Genomic DNA, 12,397 nt, shown 5'->3' with positions numbered 1-12,397 from the left:
TGGCAGCTCGTCTACTTGATCGCGTTGAGGTAGGCAAGGGTAGGCTGGCCAAAGAGCGGCAGCTTGTCTGCTGGATCGCGGTGAGGTAGGCAATTGTCGGCTAGCCAGGGTGTGGCAGCTCGTCTACTGTATAGAGTTCAGGTAGGCAAAGGTCTGCTGACCAGGGAGCGGTACCTTGTCTACTGGATCACGTTGAGGTACACACAGCAAAAAAAACTATCGCACGTTTTTTGTACGAAACAAAATGACGCACCAGACGTGGAATAATGGAACAGTCAACATTTTCCTGTGAGATGGTGGTAGCCCTGATGTCCCTGCCTGTTGGTGTCCTCACCTATCTAATGGCAACGATATATCCTTCCGTATGTAGTACAGTAGATGGGATACGTGAATTGAGCATGTGAATGTAATATTCTGCACAGAAATGCATATTGCAGTAATCATTATCTCTTGCAAAGTGTCAAATTCGTGGTGTAAAATAATATACTACATGGTAACTACGACACCCTGCTTCATACCGGCGGTGATTTATCTGTCTGCTGGTTTAATCACCAACCTCACGTAATATGTAGTATCACCTGTGTGACTGATAACAGTAAGTCACAAACCTGGCACCACATCTTAGTATTTAGTAAACCAACATGAAAAGTAATGACTCTTTTCATGGATCTGCATTAGTTAACTTCCCTTTAACAGTGAAAATCAGATTTCTATTTAACATGACCATAGACATGTTGTTGGAGGTTAAGAAAGTAATTTTTGACTAAGTTTTATTTCAATACTTGGTATAACCTTCTCCCGTTGCCAACACTTCATTGAGCCTTCGAGGCATGGATGCCACTAACGTCTGCGTTAAGTTCCTACCAGAAGGGCTTCGCAGATGTTCCCATGCTTGTAAAGCATCATTTACGACTGTAGCACGACATCGATGTTGTCGGTCAGGCATCCTTTCTGCATGGCAGCCCATACGTGCTCTATCGGGTTGAGATCAGGCGATTTTGCAGGATGTGGCAACACTGTTATACGTGGATGGCGAGCATACCACGCCTTTGCAACCCTGGATGTGTAAAATAGGCTGTTATCTTGGACGAGGTAAAATGGCTGCGGCTCTGGAAACGGCATAGCCCCCACTGAAGGTAGGAAGACCTCCTCCAGTATCTCAACGTATCTAGGTCCGGTCAACTGGCCAGGCCCGACATCCACCAATTCACCGACACCAGCACCATGGATCCAACCAAATAGTCCTGCACTGACACGCCCACTCCTCCTGCTACCCACCACATGTGTCTCGTATCTGGTTATATAAAATGTATAAAATTACATAAGACATTGTGTCTTACTCGTATTAGTGCAACTGATGCTGCAATATAGATTAAGATAGTAACTAAGTAAATTAAAAAATATCAACTAACAATATATAATAGTTATTCATTATGAAATCACATCGTAAATGGAGATTATTGCTACAGTAGTTACATATGCCGTATAAAGTGATCATGATCACTGTTATTCACTTAAGAAATAATGACTGTGTATAACTAAAATGTAATACTGCAGCACAACAGGACGTTTCAAGCAGCAAACGACTGTGCTGGCCGTGGCACCCTGGTCTCAAAGCACTTCCGGAACGGTTGTTCATGTTGGCCTCACCAGAAATTGTCATTATAAAATGGAAAATATGTTATATAGCATAACTTGTGTGTGTGTGTGTGTGTGTGTGTTTCTGAGAGAGAGAGAGACAGACAGACAGAGAAAGAGCTAACCTGGTGTTAGGATGCCGCCAAACATGTTTGTTGCAGGAGGACCATCGCTGCAGAAGGTTTTTCATCACAAAAGATGACGTTCTCCCAAAACTGATGTGGCTTGTCCACATACTCCAACGCATACTCCACCCTGCTCTCCATGTTTGCCTCACTTAACATAGGTTTTGTTGCTGGTATACGACCACGTAGCCCCTCAGAGTGATGTTTGTTTCGGACAGTTTGAGTGGTACACTGCAGACCAAGAGTATCCCGAATGTTGCTAGCGGGCGTGAAGGGGGCAGCAGCAATGACAGCTGCTATGGCCTAGGGAAAGGATGACATATTGCAAATATAACATGTGATGTGGTTGTTTACATAACATCAAGTGGTCCAGTATACCTATATATGCAACATCATTACCGGATCATCTTCCGGGTTTGTGCAACGTGGGCGCCCACGCCGATGCCTGTTGTCTGTGTTGCCCAACTCTGCCTGTCGGCGAATCCATCGTGCTACGGTTGACCGGTGAATACCAAGACGTTTCCTAATTTCAGAGTCGCTGTAGCCCTCATTTTGAAGCTGTAGAATAGCTTCACGTGTCTCTTGTGAGGTCTCCATGGTAAAATTAGATATGCCACAAAAACAACCTTTCGACATTGACTCGCAGTGAACTATACCCGCGCTGTTTCATTGTTTCAAAAATATATCGCATGTCTCATTACATTTCCTGGCTGGACACGAAATGGCGGTGTAAGATAACCTTTATGGACTGCCACGAACCCAGATGTGCTATAGAATAATACAATATCAATAGTAAAACATCTTCTTCCCAAATTACACCTATACAATATGAAGCTATTGTGTTTACCTCGCATCACATTGAGGTATGCTGCAGCTACCACATACGGGGGTTGCCGCATATAGCTGTGTGTGTCTCACAGCTATATTACACACACCAATTCAAAAGTAGGAGTTCGTACTGCCTTGTATGATGTAATTTTATTGTTAATGATATAATGCCGCTCTTGTGGCACGCAACTTCCATGGGTCTAGCATAGGACTCTGGAAACCTGTGGCTTCCAGGCACGTATACCAACCCTACCGGCATGGTAGAAGAGGTAGGTCAGTGATCATTACAGACGTCTTCAGACCTCCTCTGCGCGATAGTTTTTTTTGTTGTGCGTACGCTAGGGTCGGCTGGCCAGGGAGCGGCAGCTTGTCTACTGGATCACTGAGGTAGGCTAGGGTTGGCTGGCCAGGGAGCGGCAGCTTGTCTACTGGATCGCACTGAGGTATGTTAGGGTCGGCTGGCCAGGGAGCGGCAGCTTGTCTACTGGATCGCGCGATAAGGTAGGCTAAGGTGAACCGGAGTGACGAGAGGCTGGTGCTCAGAGGTCGCATGATCACTCTCCTTGATAATGTTTTGTCCATACGGGTGGTGGAGAGCAGTAACCTTAACAACTTAATGGAAGTTATGAGTGTCTGTGAAAAGGAGTGGGGGAAATTTCAGCAATAATGAAGGCTGCATAGAGAATGAGGTCCCTGCATCAGAGTTTATTAGCAGCCAAATACTTCGGGTGACTGTATTTGAGTATGGCTAAACCTTGATAACAATGAAGTAGGCAATATATCTGGAAATATCATCATTACTGTAACCACAATTTCATACTAAAGATATTATGTAGATTATGTAAAAGTTGTGAAATTAGGCTTATAACTATCTAAACTTGATAATTGAAATTGAAATGTTCAATTTAGGCAACTGATTGTATCCATTCCCTGTGAACATGGTTGTGTTTTATTGTTTGGCAGAGAGAACAGGAGCTGCAAAGGTGACCTCCCTCCAGCGAACGTGATGGGCATAAGACGTCTCCCCGTTGAGCGACAGGCGAATATTGCACGACAAAGGAACACACCACAGAACTCCAGCGAGGAATGAACTCCTGAGGGAACAGCACACATCCCGAGCGAAACTCAGATTCTTGTCTGAAGCAGTGTTCACGGAGGTGATGTGTGTGTCTCCAACTCTCATGGCAAGGTTCACTGCTGGAGGAGGAACTGTACCAGGCAGGAAGTTAATGATTTGTTGCTGTTCAAAAATTTAGAACGTCGTATTTATGGTAATAAAAAATTCATGCGGATACCCAAATGTTAATCATATACTGTTTATACAACACAAATGATATAAATCCTGCCGAACCAGTACAATAAACGTTAAAATCATACAATGTTCCACAGGCACAAATGACCGAGCCAACATGAGCGAGGAGGCCCGTACATGTCACTTTACCTACTGCATCTAGAGGAAAGTGACATTACATGGCCTGGGTGACGTTTTCCACATTGGAGGTCGCTTTACCGCAACCACTGTCGCAGTAACTGCTGAAGGAACGTTTCTTGCCGTCTCTGCGGGCGAGGGGTTTACCTCTCCCTGCCGGGCATGTCATTTCTATTAGCGACAGGTTCCCCGTCCACACTGCTCGTGTTGTTGAACGCTGTTCCCTAGGAACAAGACACCCTACAGCTCCTGGACTAGGCCAGCAAAGGAGTGGACCTGATTGTCATTGAACATATTTGGGCAGAAATGGCGTACACCTGGCCACCAGGAGACGAGAAGTGTAGCCATCAACTACTGAACCACGTCCACGCCCTTCGGGAACTCTGCAGGCTGGACAGGGTATTGAATTGTACCTAAAAGTTGGGTTTTGTTTATCTCTGGAAATTGATAAGTTTATTATTGCTTAGTATACATTAGTGTCAATAATAAGCAGAGGACAATGTGTACTTATACGATATGTAGAGGAAAATATGTGTATGTGATTTATTCACGTTATGGAGGGTTGTTCTTGCCCAGTTGTGAATTAAATGGCAGCCACCAACATTTTTGTTTGTCTCTCCAGCTGTATGAATTTATGATCGAGTGATAACGATTACAATAAGATATTTGATCTTTTGTTTGATTTTATGTCTATTGTTTTTAAGCTGTATTAAAGGCAGAGCCTTCCACCAACACATAGCAACGCACCAGTGTGATACGATCGAAGAGTCGTCAGTAAAGAGAAAGAAATCAATGATTTGAGTATCGGCCACTTTTACTGCTGACGAATGATGGAGTGTATCCATGTCCTGCTTACGAGAAGGACAAATTCATAGTGATAGGAGTATCCAAGTGAATATCATAATGGGGAAATCGTGTGGCATAATTGTAACCTATTTCCATGATATCAGCAGTGTTCAGTTAAGTATACACCTTGCTGCTCAGATACTAAACCGTACTACAGCAGCACTTGGTTCAGTGGTTTGCATTAGCCACTTGCAGCCTTCTCCTACCTTCAGCTTGATAGATATTACACCCTCTCTAACTGAAATGTCTGAGGTACATTTTAATGGTTAGGATGATGAATGAGGATGAATGTCACTAGACCATCGTAGAAGTTGATGGTATAGAGATAAGTTCTACTTTCATCCACTGAGGATAATGATACTATGTATAGTTGTATACATGTACCACAGATATCTATAGATAATCATTGCTCTTACCGTACCAAAAACACAAAAGTTATACGAAAGGATTGGAAGGAAATATTGGAAGCAAATTGGAAGCAAATATTATACGAAAGAATTGGAAGCAAATAATGTTGAAACAGTGATTATAAGAGGGATACTGTGTGCCAATGTTTAAGAAATTTTGCTGAGAAGAAATGTAGATACAATGATAGATCTATTTGCTCCCAACAGTGAGAAGCATACAAATTCTCAGTGGAATAAGGGTAATAACAGAAAAGAAATACAGAATCTTGAACATTTTTCAGAGATACAAAAGAATATTTTATAGGAAGTATACAAAGATGACTAAATACTTTACTACATCTCTTATTATATAAACAGTATTTATTTCTCATACAAGAAGTTTTCCATACGTTTTCAGCAATTGAAAATATACATGTACATACAGTCTATCATAAGGTGAGAACAAAATGTGTTCTGATATATACTAATCAATACTGTTTTGCACTAAATGAATATCACATGATCAATTGTTTCCTTTTATCACAATATTTAAGAATGAGGTGAAATGTAAGAGTATTAGGGAAATCTAAATTACAATAAATTACCAGTACAAATTCAAGAAAGGAAAACGAAAAAAGAAAATTATGTTCTTGAGCCATGAAGAAAATTCTGTGTCATTTAACAAAACGTCAAGTTTATATTAAGTTTTCCCCATTGCTAAAGCAAAACATAACATTTATACCACATAAAAGTAGAACAAAGGACTTTATTCCTTGCAGAAATTATGGCAGATTTGAGTAGCTTACAATTACCTTTAGGTTTCCCGTTTTCTTTGGTAGTTAAGGTGTATATTTCCCGTTTTCTAATAGTTCTTAATCGACCTCCAGATGGCGTTACTGCCAGCATCACAAAAATCAGTATGTCAAAGTCTTTAAGTTGCGCTTATTTGTATGTGTTTATCGCTGAGCTCGGCCGCCATTTGCAGTCTTATTTGTATCGTCTCCCAAGACGGACGTGTTCTTACGCTCTGTATTTAAAGTCTGTGTTGCCTGCTGTCGTAGCGTCTACTCGTCTTTTCGGTAAGTCAGACTTTGCTTACCACTATGGCAATGTTTCTGTGCATTTTTCCTTGACAAGTGGGGCTTCCATGAGCTTTTATTCCGCGTATCAATACGTAGGAAGGATTACACAGCTCCTAGCTAGGATGCCATTTTGGGTTCGTTTAGAATGCCATGATCAACTCTCTACTTTCAGCCTTTCTATCTTCACTGCTTTCTTCGGATTATTTACATATATCTAAATTTGATGTATGTTTACTAGTGTTAATTATATGTGAAGTGCTGCTTCCGGTAGCCTTGTACGTTCGTGTTTTAACTGTAGTCTTTATAGAGGTGTTTTTCACTCGGTGCAGTGTTTATAAAGAAAGTGATTTTTAAAAATCAATGCAATATTTTGCTATTTGTCCATATGCTCAGGGCTGGGATCAGGATAAACATACAGAGAAACGCCAGTCAGGCAAGCCACCACTGATCCCTAGCGGTGGTAGCCATAACTACATGCGCAGTGACATTGCGCAGGGCAATGTGCAGTCGTAGTTGTTCCGACCACAGTCTCGTACCAGCTACTGACCTGTACGGAGCTGTTGCCGGTCTTTCAGAGCTAGGTTGTAGCTATTCCTCCCTGTGTTGTTGCTACCCTTGCTTAGTTTTGTAAGTTTTTTGAAAGTTATTGTTCATCAATATCTTTTATAAGGTTGTTCTATGCAAAATCGATCTTTCATTGACGGTTGTCCGCAAGAGAACTCCGCTTGGCCTTTGTGCGACCGGCTCCGCCTTGAAACTTTTCTGCATAAAACAATTGCCCGATCTTTCTTTTTTCGGGATAGTTAGTTTTTTTTCCACCATCTGGGGTGGTTTGGCATTCCAGATTTTGAGGTTAGGCCCCTTTAGGATGGACATAGGTAAGCCATCCACTGCCCCCGTAGGGGGTAGTGGTAACGGACGCTTCCATAAAAAAGAAGAAACGCTGATTTTGTGTTGACCCATACGACCAGAGCAACGACTCTTGCTTCCCTCAGTCTCTTCCTAATCAGAAACGTCATTGATGGTTGGTTTGGACATGTTGAAACGATTAGGAAACTGGTTAGTGGTGATTTGATAAGTCGATGAAACAGGTAGCGGAGCTACTTAAGTTGACGAAGTTCCATATTCATGACGTGGTCTCGATACCCGTTGCCATAAATTCATGCAGGGGAGTCATCTACTGAACTGATGTCATGGATATGTCAGAGGACGACATTATGAAGGAACTAGCAAACGAGGACGTTATCGCTGCCTGGCTCATCACCAAAGTTGATTGCTCCATGAAAAAGAGGTTTTATTTATAGCCAGGTTAATGAGTCATGGGAGACCATTGGCTGTAACCACTGGTGAATGACTGGTCAACTATAGGTGAACATGGTGGAAGTGTGGCCAACTCTGTAGTTCCTACTGCAAGAAAGATGTAGAGTAAAGCAATTCGTCTGGAACTTTGGTTTATGTTACGATTCGTTCAGGCAACAGCTTTTAATTGCTCACAGCCTTTTGGAACGTCTGACCCCTCCAAATAGGTTATTACAGTTATATGGTTGTTAGCCTTAATTAGCAGTAGAGCTCAACATGGGAATAATGACCTTTTGTATTTGCAGTATACAAACAATAAGAGACCAGCTTTTGAAGCTCCTTTTACTGGTAAATGATGACATACAATTGCATCTTGTTTACCCTAACGTTTCACAGATCAAGAATTGTAAGGATAACATTGCTAGCGAGAGGCTTTTGTCCTTGCAGTTGCCACCAATTTGAAGCATATATTTAAAGATGGATGATAATAGATTAAACTATAATGTACCCATAATTTCAGATCTATCATGACCCACACACAAACATTGGTAGATGTTACATATAATATTTCTTAATTTAACTTAATATCAATAGAAAAATATGCCTTAATGTGTTCAAGCTGAAAGGAAAATTAAGACACCGTTCATTTCCAGAATTCCAGTCAAACAACGGGTTGGATATGATGACACTACGACCACCGTCGAGGACCACCCTCAGTCGCCTGCTGACGTCGCAAGAGAGAGGGAGGAAGCCGTCATGAGAGCAATCAAGTGTCTTGCCTCAAGGAGGGTGGTACCTCCTCCACGTGTAAGTTTGATAGTGGGGTAAACCTTCGTCGAGTCAAGGAGGGTGGTACCTCCACGTGCGAGTTTGATAGGGGGTAAATCTTCATCGAGTCGAGGAGAGTGGTACCTCCTTCACGTGTGAGTTTGATTAGGGGTAAACCTTCGTCGAGTCAAGGAGAGTGGTACCTCCTTCACGTGTGAGTTTGATTAGGGGTAAACCTTCGTCGAGTCAAGGAGGGTGGTACCTCCTTCACGTGTACGTTTGATAGGGGGTAAACCTTCGTGGATTCAAGGAGGGTGGTACCTCCTTCACGTGTAAGTTTCATAGGGGGGTAAACCTTCGTCGAGTCGAGGCGTCAACCACCGACATAAATGATTGACATGACGGTATGTGGCAGACTGGGACCCTCCCTGTGACTTGTGTCACGATTGGGAGCATTTGGTTCCTCAGGGAGCGCTATACTCTCATGGTATTGTTAGCCGGGAGACCATGATCTTGTGTCGGAGAGTGAGTTGCCGTAGCACCCTAGGGAGGGAGGGAGAGAGAGAGACATCAAACCCGGCGCGATGCAGTAAGACTGTTGCGTGTTAGCGAATGACTCGCTCGTTATGTGTCATGCGTCTTCGTCTGTCTTGGAGTGATCCGCCGCCGTGTATCAGGATGGGACGTGCCAATGCGCCAGGATATGAGGTGCAGACGCATGTCAGTTGGTGAGATCGTCGTTTGAAATTGAACGGCTTTGATTTTAGAGGACGAGTCGGGTGTTGTTGTTTATCATTGTTGAGGGGGGTTGAGGAAGAGAACCTCTCGTCGTGTGCCAGATAACAACAGACCGCCGTGGTAAACTATCGTACATCGGGGCATGAGCCCACGACGTGTGGTCAAATCGAAACCACTGACTTCTGTCAGGGAGTGAGTAGCGTTCCTCCACCGTTAGATAGGAAGCCGCCCTTGTGTACCAGGGAGTTAGTGGGAACAGTGTGTCCTAGAGTGAGGTGCCAACGTGTGCTAGAGAAAGAGCCAGAGAATCTGTCAGTGTGAGCAGCCATTCTTTGCCACGGGAGTTTGTTAGGAAGTGAGCAGCGGTTTTGTTTTGTCGCCACTGTAATAGTGTGAGGTAGGAAGCCAGCCTTCTGCATCAGGGAGTTAGTCATGTATTGTTTCATGGTGTGAACTACCCACGTATGTTAGACAAAACCACCGACGTGTTTTTGCCTCTAAGGCGTGTGTGTCAGGCAGGAAGTAATCGTAACGGAGTTAGGCCATGTAGTGTATCTGGGAGTGAGCTACCGATGTGTATCAGAGACGATGCCACCGACGTCTATCAGGGAGTGAGCAGTGTTTTTAGTGTGTCAGGTAAGAAGCCATACCGTTGCGTGTCAGAGAGAGAGGATCGAATTTGGTTTGCCATGAAGTGAGCTACCGACACACGTGTGTTAGAGACGAAGCTCATCGATGACTGTTGGAGAGTAGGCAAAGTTTTTGAGTTCGTCGAAGTAACGTGTGTTCAAGTAAGCTAACGACATGTATCACAAACTGAACCACCGACGCCTGTCGAGAGTGAGTAACGCTTTCTTTTCACATTTGTAGTGTGTAAGGCAGGAAGCCGCAATGTATGTATAAACGAATTAGTCGAAGTAGATTGTCGAGGAATGAACCAACGACGCCACACTAAAGCGTCCCTTTAGGACATTTGTTATAGCTAATGCCAGACGACTATTTTCCACTTGCATGGTTTATGGGTCGTCAAAGTAAAGCTTTACATTCAGTCTTTTATTTTGGCTAACGGTAGACGGTTTTATATAGGTTTTATGGGACACATATGTGAGTCGTCGAATTAAAGTTTTATTTGAGGAAATTTCCTCAAATGGCTTCCTCTGGCTAACACTTGTGCGTGCTACATGGGTCATCAAAGAAAAGCTGCACGTTGGTGACTTTACTCTGGCTTCGCCAGACAATTTCATTTTGCTGTTGAGGGCAACACAGGTAATCAAAGTAAAGCCTTACTGAGTTTATGCTGAACAATGCCAAACGATATTCGGCAGTTCTATCGAGCTCCACAGGTCATCAAAATAAGCTTCACTTTGGGAATTATATATTTTTGGTACATGACTGGCGATTATATTTAGCTTTTAGGGAGTGATATGAGCTTAAGGTATTAGTCGGTAGGTTATGTGTTAGGGAGCGAGTTGCCGTAGTCCCCCAAGGAGACAGCCACTGCAGGGGATGGTGGTGGCTGACACCCTACTGTCAGGGAGTGAATCGCCGGCATGTGTCGGGCTTCATTGTCAGTCTTGGAGTGCGCTGACGTCCTGTGTCAGCAAGACACGGACCAACACGCGCCAGGCTGTGAGATGCTGACGTATGTCAGCTGGTGAGACATCATTGGAAAAAGCGGCTCCGATGGTACAGTCGTTCTTGTTTAACAGGGAAGGAATACCTTAATTTTCTCAGACAACAAGCCGTCGTAGTGCACTGTCGTACGTCAAGACGTACGTACTATATATATATATACTCGTTAACAAGATGCCTTGATTAGGGCATTCAGGTGCCCCTGCTGCCTCGAACATCGTATGAAAAATAAATAGACCACAACAGTTCGCATACGTGTCTTGGAAATTCCCGTCGACAAAGGTTGTTTTGGGAAATACCACATTAAAAGCAGGACGAGCATATTGCTCATGTTTTAGTCTGGTCTGTTGACACACTTCTGTTGATGCTGTGTCCATTTATTATTACACGTTAGGGAAGTACTATAAATACATATGGGGTCATTGGAAACCATCGGTGAAATTCCATATTCTATGGTGAGTGTGGTAAATGGTGATATAGGTTGGTAGTCCTGGCTATGGCCGTCCTCGGAGATGTACTATCTATAATCGCGATAAAAATATATTTCCATCGTCGAGGACAAAATTTATTCTTAAGATCACATTTTGTCTCAGTCGTGGTTTACCGTAAAAAAACAAACAAGTAAAACATTGTTTAGAAATTGACTGACGTCAGAAGAGTCGGAATATATCATAAACGTGGACGACGTCTGAATCCGAATTGTTACATTGACTTTGAATTGGTCGGACTGACATCCAAAATATATACTTTATTATAGAGCAAAAGAAATTTTCCTACATAAACTTTTAGTAACACACGCATGTAGCACGAGTACATGGAATATTAGTAAATGTATAGTCATAAATGAATGTTACAAAACGATAAAAGGCCATGCACGTCATTTCATTGGATTGAGACAACGCCTTGCCATACAGTAAAGCCCCGCTTCTGCTTCGAGATGGCGGAGGAGCGCGGTCATTCACAAAACCGAAGATTACTATGTTTCTGGTTCATGCGTTCATTTCCTGGGTTGTTGTGGTGAGTGACAATATCGCGGTGAGGGTTCCGGGAAGTGTAGTGGTGGAGGAGACTTCAGGAGACTAGAGAAGAGGTAAGGTACTGGTCACTGAGATACTCGGGGTAAAACCCAATTTGCTGACACAAGTCTTGTGGTGGTGGAAAGATGAGGATATGTGGCCACAGGTGTCAGGTCGCCGGCTCGGTAGCTGCCAGCTGGCTTCGTGCTCCCGGCTCGGAGTTGAATGATGTTTGCATAAACAAAGGTCTTATTTCTAGCCAGGTATGAGTAACATTTGGAGATTAATGGTTGTAACCAATGTAGAGTGAGTGGTGAACTAGAGTTAGGTGTACTTAGTATAATTAGCACAGCTAGAAAATGTAGAAAACCTATGAACTCTGTAGACAGACACTTCGTAGTATATTACTATTCACTCAGATGACAGCTTATGATTATTCATCCCGGAATGTGTAACCCGCCAATCACATTATTACAGTTAACATGGTTTTGGTAAATTGGCGGTTTAACTCATTTGAAAAACTTTTTTTTTTTCTTATGGATGTCCAACATACAAACAGTAACAGACCACCGGGTCCTTTTTTAAGCTTCACGTTTCCAGGGAAAGAAAT

General features: G+C 43.0%; 1 long non-coding RNA gene across 9 annotated transcripts in view; it reads left to right on the top strand.

Annotated features, from left to right (window-relative positions):
• LOC139745812 (uncharacterized) overlaps window positions 1-8,454 on the top strand; it is a 50,634-nt gene extending 42,180 nt beyond the window's left edge. For all 9 annotated transcript variants that reach the window (XR_011711976.1, XR_011711977.1, XR_011711978.1 and 6 more), the window contains 3 exons: window positions 3,555-3,809; window positions 3,981-6,331; window positions 8,287-8,454. This is a non-coding gene — a long non-coding RNA (uncharacterized lncRNA). The remainder of the gene's footprint in view (window positions 1-3,554; window positions 3,810-3,980; window positions 6,332-8,286) is intronic.
• The last annotated feature ends 3,943 nt before the right edge of the window (window positions 8,455-12,397 follow it).

Source organism: Panulirus ornatus, chromosome 62 (assembly GCF_036320965.1).
Source record: "Panulirus ornatus isolate Po-2019 chromosome 62, ASM3632096v1, whole genome shotgun sequence".
In the NCBI taxonomy this organism is placed as follows: Eukaryota; Metazoa; Arthropoda; class Malacostraca; order Decapoda; family Palinuridae; genus Panulirus; species Panulirus ornatus.
This window is presented reverse-complemented; position numbering and strand designations above follow the sequence as displayed.